We start from the raw sequence: 13,017 nt of genomic DNA on the forward strand, positions 1-13,017 counted from the left end.
CCGCACAAGCAGAATATAGATAGCTTTAACCTACCTTCGAGAATATTCCAGATAAAACCGCTTAGAATGCGTTCTAGAATGTTCTCTATCCGTCTATGACATATCGTCAATTTTGTTGCGAAATATCGCCAAATGGGCAATTTTGTGTTAAATCTGGCAACCCTGCCTTTACCTGTGACTTTGTGGCAACCCTAAGAAACCGCCGTTTCGATATCTCACCGCATTTCTCAACTACATACACTGGTGTGCAAAAATTAAGGACGAAGTCGAAAAATTAGCATATCAGCTGAACGAAGAGGCAGAGCGGACAGAAAGACAAATCAGGAGATTAAGTAAGGTGATGTACGGTAGCACATGCGCAGATATGCAGGTAGACGTAATGGGGGAGTGTCTGAGTAGTATAAAGCATGTTGTCGGTGTAAGATCAGTATTTCTGGCAAAGAGATTGCACGCTGTATAGCAGTTAAAATCTCAGCGAGAAATGGCGAATAATCAATCTGTTAGACGACATCTGGATGCTTTAACCCAAGGTCGAATCATTGGGAAGTTGGAGGAAGGCCGCAGTGTGACAAGTGTGGCTGCAGAGTTCGGAATTGCTCACAGCATTGTTTCACGACTTTGGAGACAATTTCAAACTACAGGAACAGCTATCCGGGGGTTTAGTAGTGGTCGTCCACGAGGAACCACACCCGCAGATGACCGGTATATTGCCTTACAGGCCAGAAGAAACAGGCGGCAGAGAGCGGGAGAAATCCCTAGACACACGACACAGGCGACTGGACGACCGATATCGCGTTTTACCGTGGCCAGAAGACTGCACGGTGGTGGTCTATTTGCACGACGCCCTGTACGGTGTGTACCTCTAACGCCTGCCCATCGGAGAAGGCGTTCTCTGTGGTGCCGGGAACACCGGAATTGGAGAGACAATGAATGGGGACGAGTACTCTTTACAGATGAGAGCAGATTCAGTCTGAGTAGCGATTCTCATCGCATACTCATCTGGAGAGAGCGGGGAAGCCGCAATCATCCCTCGAACATCATTGAAAGCGACAGGTATGGAGGTGGCGGTGTTCTCGTTTGGGGAGGCATCATGCTTGGTAGTCGTACAGACTACAGACCTTCACATCTTCGACGCAGGTTCAGTCAACAGGACCCGTTATTGTAACGAGATTCTTCTTCCATATGTGCGTCTTTTTAGAGGCGCTATGGGTCCGCAGTTCCTTTTCATAGACGACAATGCACCATGTCATCGCACAGTAGCTAACATGTAAGCGAACAGCTCTTAGAGAGTGAGGATATTAAAAGTATGGATTGGCCGGCACGACCTCCGGATCTCAATCCCATCGAGCATGTATGGGATTTTCTAGGCAGACGCTTGGCAGCTCGTACCACCAGTAACGATTCCGGAGCTTCGATTGGCGCTGCAAGACGAATGGGGAGCAATGCCTTAACAACTCATTGACACCCTCATTCTCAGCATGGGCAGACGCTGTGAAACCTGCCTAGCAATCAGGGGAGATCATATCCCCTATTAAAGACCGGATGTTTCTTGCTGGACACCCATCACAGGGATGTTTCGGCCTTCAGTCGCATTGCGCTCCATGCTACTTTTTGAATAAAGCTTCTTTTTATCTCTCTGATTTCTCTTTTAGTAAGTGTTGCTTACATTACTCATGTCCTTACGTATTGGGGATCTTACGGTATTAAATGTGTTGATTTGGAAAGCTTTTGTACAAAGTTATATTGAAAAAACCGTCTCGTCCTTAATTTTTGCACACCAGTGTAGGCCGAAATAGGTTTGCTCTTTTTGCTTAATTTTAAATTTGAAACCTATGTTTAATCAAAAACTTTAAAATTGCATCTATAACAATAAGGAAAATGAAAATGAAAATTCGTTAATGGAATACATAATTATAACTCTAGGATTTTGACCTTCATTTCTACAATACAAATACACAAAAAAAAAAACAAGTATGAATCACTATTTAGATTTTTCATATTCTTACAGAATCGTCGTGCACATTTCTACTAGAAATTTTAATTTTATTCATTTTTAAATTAAAGCAAGTACAGAAAGGAGAAAACTGTTTCAAGAGTTAACATACAGTTAATTAGAAAGGTATTGGGACTCAACAACTCTAAAAATACTTATTGAAACAATAATCAAGTATTCAGTTTAAACGAAATATTTTTTTCCTGCGAAACCTTATAGCTAAACAAAATTGGCAAATCTTAAAATCGCTCAAAAATATTGTTAAATATATATTAATTTGACCACTTCTTGTGTAGAGACACTTCTTGTGATGCTCAAATGTGTTTTGGGCCACACACTCGTTTTTTTTTAAACTCCACCTTTAAAAAGTATATTTTTATAAACTATTTTAACACTGTATTTAATCTTCATATATGTTTCCACTGAGTTTTCTAGGCATAGGTTCTAGAAAATTTTTATAGAGATTTGATTCTATTTTTCTCATTTTCGGATGAGCTTTCTTCTAAATTCCTCTCTATTAAATTTATTAATTCTGTCTTGCAAATTTCTCCAAATTTGGTGTATAGTATACAGATGTGGGCAAGCGGTTTCATTTCGTGTGAACATTTATATGTCCACGGTCTACACATGTAAGCAATATGCTTGGAATCACTGTTCGGATAAAATCTGTAATACAAGAATGTGCTCATTTTTACAGCTCGGTTTCAAGTTTAGTTTTAAAATTCTGAACTCATAAATTTATTTACTTTGCTGTCCATAAAATGTGCATTTTCAAAGCCGAGAGCACACATCCAGCCCCAAATCATCTGACTATTTCTACCATCAATCAAAATCGTAAAAAACAACCTTATATTTTCTTCTCCTATTTTCTTCTTTCTATGTATTTCTTTCTCCTGATGAGGAGGGACCTTTAGCTGCCCTCGAATTCGATTGAGTGTTTCATTATACCTACGCTAAATATAAGGTTGTTTTTTACGATTTTGATTGTCACATTAGCGTGTTTCTCTTCTAGTCTATTTCTACCATGTTTATCTAAAGGACAAAATTTATTCATTTGAAGCTTAGAATTCTCTTTCACCGTGTAGAGTCGTTATATTATTTTGAAACAGAAGACGTGGAGAATGTGCAATGACCTCGCCGGCATTCGAATCCGGACTTTTCGAATGAGCGTTATGCTTCCAGTTATACCAGAAAAGCATGCGGAAAGGAAGGGGAAAATACCTTATAACTGTACCATCTGTTTTTTGTCTGTCCCAAAAAGGACTGAATTTGCATTCATCTAGAAATACAATCGAATTCCAAAAATCTTCAGACATTTTTACATAGAACTTGTGAACTGTAATCTTTCTCTTCGTTTGGCTATACAAAGAAATGATTTTCTTCTACTTATTTGGCAATAAAAGTTATGTGTTCTTAAAATATTTCCTACACATTTTTAATTTCTTAAACTTGCTAAATATTGTTCTAATATTATCTTGAATACGCTAATTTTAGATTTACAAATAATATTTCTAACGATCTGTATTTTTTCATGTTCAGTAAAATGGCTTGGCCGTCCTGTTCTTTATTTGTTATTAATTAAATTTGTTTTATATTTGTTACATTATAAACATTAGATATGATTACATTCAACAGTTCATCTATTTTTATCTCTGATTTTCAACAACTCCAGTGAAAAATTATACGTTTCTTCACATCAAAGGATATCACAGAATTCTTTTGATACATATCAAGAAAGTAGTTTCTCAAATTTATCTTTTCCAGGTTAAAATTCTTCCATGATTTTTGCAAGAAACATCTACCAGAATTATATTTTACTTCGTTTTTTACTCCAGTATCCAATACTTTTTTACCCCAATTTCATATATCAAAGTCAAGATATTTAAAACAACTTATTTATTAGTTTTATTTAAATTCATTCATCGTAATAGATTTAGCAGGGTATTTAGACACGACACAGAAAACAATGGAAAAATATTTAATTTTAGAATAATAGTTAAGATTTCGTTGTTAAATATTTGAAAGATTCCTCTGCCTCAATATTTTTTTTTTTGGTCCTTAGCTAAATACTATATATGGAACACTAAATTATCTTCAGAAAAGAGCAATGCACGTCAATATCAATATCGCCACTGTCTAATATTAGTCATCCAAGCACAACTGAATTGAAATTATTGCGCCATTTTTTTTTCATTTCTTTTATGGACATTAGGATTTGATCAATTCAAGTATCCAAAAAAGCTTGATAATTCGAGTTCTTGAATTTCGAATCTTTTCCGAGATTCGCGATATCCGACAATTTAAATATCCCTTTCCTAGATTATAATATCTTCTTCAAAGATCAAAAAAATTTTTAAAGAAACGAAATAAGCTTAAACCAGCCATGAAGTATCTCTACAACAATCTAAAAACTGCAGTAATTTTCACAGGAATAATATATTAAAGAAAAATGCTTTATAATGTTTTCCCAACAGCTATAACATGATGCTTCAAAGTGAAAAAGAAAATTAAAAAAGTTAAGTTAAAACAAGTAAAAAGAAAATTCAAAATTGTGGCATCAAACCACTGAAGAGATACGTAGCATTTCACTTTTTCCCCTTGAATTATTTTATTTATTATGCGCTCTTAAACGCTGATGTATCGTGTTCTTGTTTTTATTTTTTATTTAGTTACTTCTTAGTTTTCTTCTGGATGTTCTGAAAGGGTTATAAAAGCATTTTTACAGTAATATTTTTAAGAGTAAGCATAAAACAGTATTGGTTCCTTTTACGCCGTTTTCTTTTTTGCTATTTGTTATATATTTTCATAGATTACAATTCGACGACCAAAACGCGCGTCCAAAAACGCACGTCCAATCCTCCACTTAAAGACATTCTTCCGAATATGAATTTCATAATTTTTAATGCAAATCATTGAACTTCTAAATACTGCTCAACAAAAACATTCTTCAAATTTCCCATTAGATAAAGTTTTTAGAACTATCGATGAGTTTCCACAGCTTTTCATTCAAAACCTTGTAACTCTCGAATCGATTCCATAATTCTAGGCATAGATAATCTACTATTTATAGATCTTGAATGTTTTCATGAACTCTTCCTCCTACGGGATATAAATACTACGTCGTGCACGTGAATAATTGTCTACCTCATGAATGAATCAATTAGGATGCTAAAGTCAGCTTAATTGATTGTATAGTTTTATATAATAAATTAAATGTATACAAGTATGGTAGGTAGGTAATTAATCAGTTAGGTATATATGAGCATAAGCGACATGAGCAATCGCCTAAGCGCCGATTTTCAGAGAGGACCTGCTGAGTTTTTCTCACAATTTACAACTGAATAAAGACATGTTTGAACTATTTGCTTGTTTAATGGTATACAGGGTGTCTCATCAATACCGCCCAAATTCTGCACAACGAGATTCCTTACTTGGAATATATAAAAAATGTCCAAAGAGCTGTACCTGCACGACCTGTAGTTTTCAAGGTAACGTATGAAGTCATATCCGTTAGTCGCCTATTATTTCAGCATTACGGAGCTCTAGCGCATTTCAGCGCTTCTGTATTTTCTCTGTGAAGGCATTTAATCTTTAAAGCTTTTACTTCTGCGGCTTTCTAAATTTTTACCGTATTTGATGAACCTCTCTTTTGATGATAATTTTACTCTTTTGATGATGTGGAGTACAGGCGTATTCTGCCTAAATACTCCGTAAACTCGAACTTCCTTGATTCTTGATCCTCGACTAGATTGGACGTGGGATCCGGTTTTATGGCCACCATTAATGGCAGATCTAACACGTATATATTTCTAGTAAATATTATTAATATTTATTTTGTCTTCAACTACTGTGTATTATTATTGAAGGTTGCCTGAAATTCTTATAAATGCTTAAAATGTGTGATAGGATGGATCATGAAAATTTAAATTTTTACATGTTTACGTTACTACCTTAAACAGACTACTGCGCAAAGGCTCACAAGACTTTCCACTCTGTCTGGAGTTAAACGTTTTCAACTTTTAAGCCCAAGGATAAATGTTAAATGAATTGCTAAGGGCCATCAGGGGTTGAAGACCTCTTATGTGAATGACGATCCACGGGCTTTTGTTTGAATTCAAATTGTTCATAGGAAAAGGTTTCGGACGTAATTATGGCCGCACGACGGGAATTAACAGACTTTGAACGCAGAGTGATAATTAGAGCTAGACGCATGGAATATTTCATTTCGGAAATCGTTACATTCTGAGATCCATAGTGTCAAGAGTGTACCGAGAATACCTAATTTCAAGCATAACCTCCCCATGGACAACGCAGAAGCCGACCACCTGCACTTAATGACCGAGAGTGGCGACGTGTGAGTAGAATTGACAGTGTTAAAAAACAAGCAATACTGCGTGAAATAACTACAGAAATCTATGTGGAACATACAAAGGACGTGTTTGGTAGAGCAATGGAGCGAAACTTGGCTTTAATGGGCTATGGTAGCAGAAAACCGAGTGGAATATCTTTACTTAGAGAACGACATCGCCTGCAGCACCTCTCACAGTCTCGTGACCATATCGGTCGGACCCTAGAAGACTGGAAAATCGTGGTTTGGTCAGATGAGTTACGATTTCAGTTGGTAGGAGCTGATGGTAGGTTCGAGTGCGGCACAGACCAGACCCCATGAAGCTATGGACCCAAGTTCTCAAGAAAGCACCGTGCAAACTGCTGGTGCCTCCATAATGGTGTGAGCTGTTTTTATGGCATGGCCTGTGTTTTCTGTCTAATTGAACCAATCATTGACTAGAAATGGTTATGTCCAGCTACTTGGAGACCATTTGCAACTATTCATGGACTTCATGCACCCAAACAACGATGGATTTTTTATGGATGACAATGCGCTATGTCACCGGGTTACACTGTTCGCGGTTGGTTTGAACAACATTCTGGACAATTCTAGTGAATGATGTGGCCACCTAGATCGCCCGACATAAATCCCATTGAACATTAATGGGACATAATCAAGAGGACAGTTCGTGCACAAAATCCTGCACCGGCAACACTTTTGCAGTTATTGACGCCTATAAAGGCAATACGGCTCAATATTTCTGCACCTGTTGGGTCCATGCCACGTCGAATTGCTGCACGTCGTTGGACAAAAGGAGGTCCTTAGGAGGTATCCCATGACTTTTGTCACCTCAATATATATGAGAAGATAAGCCAAGGAGAGGCTTGGTACTTAGCAAGGAGCCAGGTACTTAGCTTTGAAATTTTTAAATTCTAAATATCGGACTACTGTTTTATTAGCAAAGCTACAAGCAGCTCAGATTTGGTTTGTTATCCTCTTTAGTTGTGAACTTCAATTTGAAGTAATAATAAATATTTAGTTTTTTGCACGCTTGCTGTTGTCAGCTGTGTAGTACGAGTTCTATGAGCTAAGACGGGACGAAAAGATGTTCAAAGTCCAATAATCTAGAACAAGTAGTCTAATATTCTAGCAATAGTCTTAAACTTAGTTCAGTTAAACTAAAATTAGAGTATACCATTAAAAAAACAATTTGTATGTATCAATTTCCTTTCGTCACAAACTACGATTTCCCTACGAATCGTAGTTAGTTTCCAGTTTTAATGTAGATCGGTGTTATTCTTATACAGAGGATGCGTACTGTATCTACAAACTTTCAGTAACGATAGAAACACGATGAATGCTTTTTGTAATTTTACATGATTGTGAAATAACAGTACACACATAGGCATTTACACAGCAGTAAATAATATATAATACGTATAATACGCATACATCCGTATAATGCAAATAATACAGACATCAGTAAATCTTGAAAATAATATCCTCTAAATGTTCTCCTTCTGCTTAGATGCAATAGTCGAGATGATGCGGGAAGGTTGTCATTATGCGTCTCAACGTATCCTGTGAACTAGTATCGGAGATCAGTCATACTTGTGCCCTCCGTTACACTCTTGTTATAACCAGACTGTATCTTCCAACTGTCCTACTCACAGATATGCCGATTTTGACTATTCCGGCCGCACTTCCCGCTGAGCGACTGTGAAAGACCTTGTTCTAATGAAAGCTTTCACTGCCGTAATCCAAAGCTGCACCGGTAAATGGCCTAGTTCAGCGGTTCTCAACATTTCGACTAGCGCGTACCATCTAAACAAAAATGGAAAAACTTTAGTGCCACCACTACATTTTATAATGATTATTTTTCAGTTTCTCAATAGAAATATTAAAAATTTATATATACAGAACAAAGTCCGTAATCCGTACGTCCATTATCCGGAATGATCTATAATTCGGACCTCAAAGCCACAAACTTACGCGTGCGCGTAAGCGTTTACGCACGCGCGTTTGATACGCGCGTCCCCTACGCATGCGCGTAAAGCCAGTAAAGCGTTTACCCATGCGCGCTTCCGATAGTGAAGAAAGTAACAGAGAACGGTATTGAAAACGAAAAAATTTTGATTGAAAGTTAGTCGGTATTCTCGACACAGCAATTACAGGACTTGAACAGCGGAACTTTGTAACTTAACAAGAAATTATGTCTGTTTATAGAATTAAAGAGAAAATGTTAGCACAAAAAACGAAGCAACTTAAATAACTTACATTGAAAGAAATGTTTACTGAAGTAAACAAATAAATATTAAGCTTTTTTTTGTAAATTTTGGCACCCTTTAGATGATAATTGCTCTTTATTTCATATTTTACGGTTTCATATTTTTAATTGTATAATTTCTCCATGCCATCTTACCACATTTAAATTGATGATCTATAATCCTGAAAAAACCCTAATCCGGAATCGCCGAAGTCCTGACGAGTCCGGATTACGGAGGCTGCTTTCAAAAAATACCTAATGTCTCTACAATATTAAAAATTGGTTACTATTTTAATTATCAAAATTTAAGTTATAACGCTTTAATTTCAAAATTTAGTGTGAAATTTAGGCCTCTTTAAGGGATATCAATTACGTCTGGTCTTAATTTCACTTAGCTTTAACCGTAAATTAGAGTGCACTTTTAATTTTTTTCTATATTTATTTTTAAAATATAACATGGAATAAAATTCTTGTTCGCACAAATAGATTGTGCAAAAAAGCAATAAAAGTTTGATATCTTTATTTGACATGCCTTTAAATTCTTTCTTTTCGGTTCAGCCAAAAGTTACCAAGCGTGTTATTTTTTAAAAAATTCAGCTAGAGTTCGATCGCGGGAAATTTCCATCAATTGTTCTTTTTCTTCGGGATATTTTTTAATTTAATAGTTAAAATTACTCTGCTTTTTTGCGTACCACCGGTTGAGAACCCCTGGTCTAGTTCATAGTGTTGCTACGTTTTATGCTGCCGGTTGCAAGAAAGGACGTGGGTTAGTGAGGCCAACTGTAATAAAAAAAAGACAGGTACGCATATATATGTTATAGCAGTCCCATGTACAAAATTTGAACATTTTACGGCTACTCGATTTTGAATTATGCGAGATACATACGTACGAATACAGTACAGACGTCACAAAAAAATCTCTTTTGAATTCATTTTAAACTCATTTTACAATTTATTTTTGGAAAACAGAGTCCTTTATTCTGTCCGTACGTATCCATCATTCAGATGGATTCCAGAGCGGTGAAAATAGATATTTACGTTCAAATACCAGAAATGTTTCCTTATTGTAATACTTCTTTTAGTTTCCTTTTAGGAAATAGAAATGGCAATTTTTCTGAAGTTGCCTACTTTATTTTGTGTTTTTCGGAATAAAGAAAGTATTTTATACTATTGTTATTTTGCCTTTTTAAACTACTAAAGAATTCTTGTACTAAGATTTGATTTTAATGGGGCTCATACACCTTAAACCCCTTCTTATCGTCGAATTTGTGACTGTTGCAAGAATTGGGATATTTTATTTATTTTTAAAGCAATTACTTCCAACCTTTTACAGCTGACTACATAACATAGCTGCTTTGGGAACTAGTAACCAGAAAGTTTGTGTTGCCACAAATAGTTTTGTAATTTAATCCGCTTTGCGACAAAATGTTTCGTCATGATATTTTAAAAGTAGTTAATGGTACATACTTGAAATTTGACAGAATTCTTTATATGGGAACTATTTTCTAACTAAACCAAAATTCTGATGGAATATTTTAATATTAAAAAAATTTATGCACGAAAACATTACAGATTTTTTTAAATACATTTTATAAATTCAACTACAAATAAAATAAAAATTTAACACGAAATTCTTAGGATTTTTGGTTCACAGTAGTTTCCAAATACTATAAAAGCTATATTTTAAATATGAAATTAAATTATGCAATAGAATGTTTTAAACTGTGCGCGCAAGGTGGAAACATGGCGAAAAATTCTGTCACAAAGCGGATTAAATTATAAAAACGTTTGTGGCAACACAAACTTTCTGATTACTATTTCAGCAAGCTGATATATTACTTAGTCAGCTGTAAAAAGTTGGAAGTAATTTCTTTCAAAATAAATAAGTTATTTCAATTCTTGCAACAGTCACATATTCGAAGATCTTATGGGTTTTAAGGTGTATGAGTCCCCTTCAGAAGCACTTAATAATAGCCCACTGCAAAATGAAATTCCATGCGTCAGTCCTTAATCCATACATCAACAAAGGGTAAAACTCATCAGCTTCTTTACGTCTCGAAATTAATTATTGGCTTTACGCTGAATTCTGTTGCTTCACACAAACAAACAATTTTCTGTTTAAGGGTAAGATTACATAGCATGGCGGTAACAGAATAAGATTCATCGATATAACGCTTAAATACCACTGAAAACCCATGTAATAGCATGTCAACAACATTTGAGGCTGTTTAATGGTTTTCCTTTGCTGAAATTATCTTCTTTGAGAAACTAATGAGGCATGAAGTAAAGCAGAATTGCTCAGAACAAAGTTCTCTAACTAGTTCATGGAACCCTATGGTTCAGCGAGAGTTTAATGGAATGCCATAATCATCTAGTTAAGATACCTATTGATATTTGGAAATAAAGTAGTTCTGTACTAAACCTTATGAAAATGCTAGCTTAGTGCATTTAATTTATTAAAATGCGAATTACGTTTTAGATAAGCAGTGGCACTTAAGCTTAAATTCTAATGTACTCAGAAATCTATCGAAAAGACTTTTAAGAAGACAAAAACAATCTAATGAAAACCATTACATTAAATTGAATTCAGCAAGCAAATTAATTTAAGTTAAATTATGAAAATTTAACCTAAATAAGCGTGAAGGACAATGAATGTCTCTTAAATATTCACAACACTTAATTTATTATATTACGTGAAGAATGTTTAATGATATTAAGTTTAAAGAAATTCAAAGGAATTGAACAAAAAGGGCGTGATCTGCCTTTGGCAGGAAAAATAATTACCTGTGTTTTGAAAAATTACTTAAAGATTCAAAAACGCTAACTAAATTGCTTTTCATTTCTCATTAACTAGACCGATAATCATTTTAGATGTTTATTTGTTGGATTTTATTTAATTCTGAGCGTGGACTTAATCGTCAATTACGTATGATTTGTCGCACACAAATTCTTTACATTAACATTTTCCAGGAGACAAATTTTCTTTCTTGAACTACAATAAATTTTAATTTTCCAGAAACAAATCTTCAGATTCATAACAAGAATTTTACCACTTACGTCAGGAGGTACACTCCACACACAAAAAAAAGAGGGGTCAGTTCTATATCTCCCATTCTACTGGGCTGATTGATAAAATTTAACTTACTTTTTTCGTGTCTCGAAAGAGCGACTTGAGGATATAGATTAGATCTGTGTATAATATTGTTCTAACACAGATATTTTGATACAAAATCGGATTTACCTATTTTTTCCATATTTCGATTCTACGACTTAAATTATACCGAAGTGCCAAATTTCGTAAAAATCGCAGGATTAGTTTTAAACAATTAGCTCTCAAAATTTTAACTCCTCAATTTTTTTTTTATTTTCGTATATATATTGTTTTTGGAGCAATCTGAAAAATGTGCGCCAAGTTAAATTTTTGAATTTCTCGGTAAATATCTCACCAAATTTTATAAATTAGTATTTAGACATAATCTGAGTCATAGAATCGAAATATGAAAAACCACGTTATGTCATTTCAGAAAACGCACGATTCAAAATATCAAAATACCTATGTCAGAACAATGTTATATGTAAATATAATGCATATCCTAAGTTGCGCGTTTTTGACATGAAAAACACAAGTTAAATTTCGGTAATCAGCCCAGTAGAAAGGGATGTATAGAACTGTCCCATTTTTTCGGGGAGGGGGTATACAATAATCTATTTAATTTCATAAAAGTAATTTACGCACCAGTTTATTATTATTATTATTGTTACTATTATTGAAGTTTGGAAAGCAGCTATGCTAACCGTTATGCTAATAGTTATGCTAACTGAGCTTTTTCTGACACCCAGATAGGGAAGTGGTTATTATTATGATTATGATTTTTATTATTATTTATGTGTTCCGCCCTAAGACACTACACGGAAGGGAGGGATGCCTTCGTGGAGAACTTTCTTCGGGAAACTGGCTCGTATTAACACATTACACATGCGGAAAAACACGAAAACTCCCATGTAGCCAGTCTGTTCACGGAATTCGAACCTCGGACCGAACTACCAATGTTCAAGGGCTTTACCGCTCGGCCGCTGTGGGCCGGAGAAGTGGTTATTGACTCAAATTGCCATACCGAAGAGCCCGGGTTCGAATCCCCGAGAAGGCATGATTGTAAACTATCTGTCCCTTATCAGGAAGTACCGGTGGCCGCCTATTAGGTGCCTTCATAATAAAAATGACCACCACTTCTGGCCTCAGTAGTGGTCAAAAGTTTTACAAAATCTATATATATATATATATGTAAGGAAGAATGTTTGTTTGTGTGTTTGTTTGTTCGCGTTATTGATTTCTGATTAATTATGATAAATTATTTGGTATATTTAATCGACTAAAATTGAATGTACGTGAAATATTGGATGGAACTCGACCTTTTACGACCGTTTGAT

The sequence above is a fragment of the Stegodyphus dumicola genome, chromosome 12 (assembly GCF_044657685.1).
Source record: "Stegodyphus dumicola isolate Sdum_Otavi_A_Nest chromosome 12, ASM4465768v1".
Lineage (NCBI taxonomy): Eukaryota > Metazoa > Arthropoda > Arachnida > Araneae > Eresidae > Stegodyphus > Stegodyphus dumicola.